The sequence below is a fragment of the Micromys minutus genome (assembly GCF_963924665.1).
Source record: "Micromys minutus genome assembly, chromosome: 4".
NCBI classification, from domain to species: Eukaryota; Metazoa; Chordata; class Mammalia; order Rodentia; family Muridae; genus Micromys; species Micromys minutus.
In genome coordinates, this window is record NC_137973.1 from 70,252,700 (window position 1) to 70,254,322 (window position 1,623).

Sequence of the window (1,623 nt, forward strand, 5' to 3'; positions counted from 1 at the left end):
CCTCAACACCCACCTATGCAGTGACACACTCCCTAATAGTCTACTCCCTATGGCCAAGCATTCCAACCACCACATTAACGCTTAGCCCCAGCCTTTGGTGCTTCAGGGAGGTATAGAACCTTTCGGAGATGGAGTTTAATGGAAGGAAGTTACATTACTGAGGCTGTACCTTCTGTAAGGAGATTTGGGAATCGTGGCTCCTCCTTCTCTCTCTACTTTTGTTCTCATCTATGATGGCATGAGCAAGCATCTTCCATCACAGACTGCCATGTACTGAACCTATCATGGGCCTACAGGGACGGAGCAATCAGGAACTGAAACATCTCAAGCCGTGCACCTTTAAAAAAGGCCTTTCCCCCTTGAAGATACATTATTTCAGGTAATTTGTTATAGAAAATTTTCCAAAGCAAAAAGCTGAATCAGTTTTCCCTGGGTTCTAAAGGCACTAATGCTGAAGTTGGAATTGGTCTCATGAAGGATCGTTCTTCATTTCTTTGCCTATAACTTTGTCTCTGTATTTGTTCTTGGTTTTGTTTTAAGAGTTAAAGACAGATCTTTATTTTAAATTCTGATCTACCAAATTAGCGTTCCCCACCAACTCTGGGAGCACAGACCTTCACAGGCTTCACAACCTTTTGTTTAGGCGCTGCCTTTGTGGGGCCTTGGCAGCAGCCATTGCTGTCTTCTTTGCTGCCTGCTTAGCCTTTTTTACTTGGCTGCCCTGATAGCCTTCTCTCGCTGAGCTTTCCTAACTTCTGGTTTCTGATTCTTCTCGGCCATTGTATCAGCAAGAGATGTACCAGTGATGGCTCACTAGAACTTGACTGCACGGTGGGTTCTTTCCTTTTGAGTTTCTTCCGACTATCCTTTCTTGTGTTTCCTTCTGTAGAGGACAGTTCAGTTTATCTGCCGAAAATTCCTTTCCGGAAAGGAATGCAGACTCAGCATTTGGCATTAAGAAACTGGAAAACCTTCCGGTCGGTCCTGGCGTAGCGCCGCCGTGTCCCTGGTAGATCTTCTACCTACTAAAACTACACAGCTCGACCTTCATGGTGATAGATGTCAGCCTGCGGGGGAGGGAGGGGGCGGGGGTGGGGTAACGTGGCAGTAAGAATGTCTCTGTATTTGTAATGCTGCCCCTTCATCTTCATGGAGGTTAATATAAGCGGGGCTCAAGTGGGATGGACAGTAAGCATGGATCTTAGTAACACCAACATCCTCGAGTTTCTGTTTGCCAAGACCAAAGCAACTTGGGGAGGAAAGGATCTATTTGAATTACATTCTATATTGCTGTTCAACATAGAAGGAAATCAGGACAAGAACTCAAACGGGGCAGGAACCTGGAGGAAGGAGCTGATGTAGATGGAGGGGTGCTGCTTACTGGCTTGCTCCCCATGACTTGTTCAGCCTGCATTTTTTTTTAGAACCTAGGACCAAGAGCCCAGAAATGGCACCACCCATATTGGCTGAACCCTCCCACATCAATGACTGCTTAAGAAAATGCCAGATCTTATGGGCGGCATTTTCTCAGTGGAGGCTCTCTTCTCTCAGAAGCTTGTGTCAAGCTGACGTAAGAGTAGCCAGCACAACCGACTTCAGAAAGAAAACAGGAGTGCTTGTTTT

The 1,623-nt window shown here is 46.1% G+C and overlaps 1 pseudogene across 1 annotated transcript; it reads right to left on the reverse strand.

Moving 5' to 3' along the window:
- Nucleotides 1-581: 581 nt before the first annotated feature.
- Nucleotides 582-1,051, reverse strand: LOC308420294 (large ribosomal subunit protein eL24-like; annotated as a pseudogene). Its single transcript has one exon. The product of its transcript is annotated as a large ribosomal subunit protein eL24-like (transcript).
- Nucleotides 1,052-1,623: the final 572 nt, after the last annotated feature.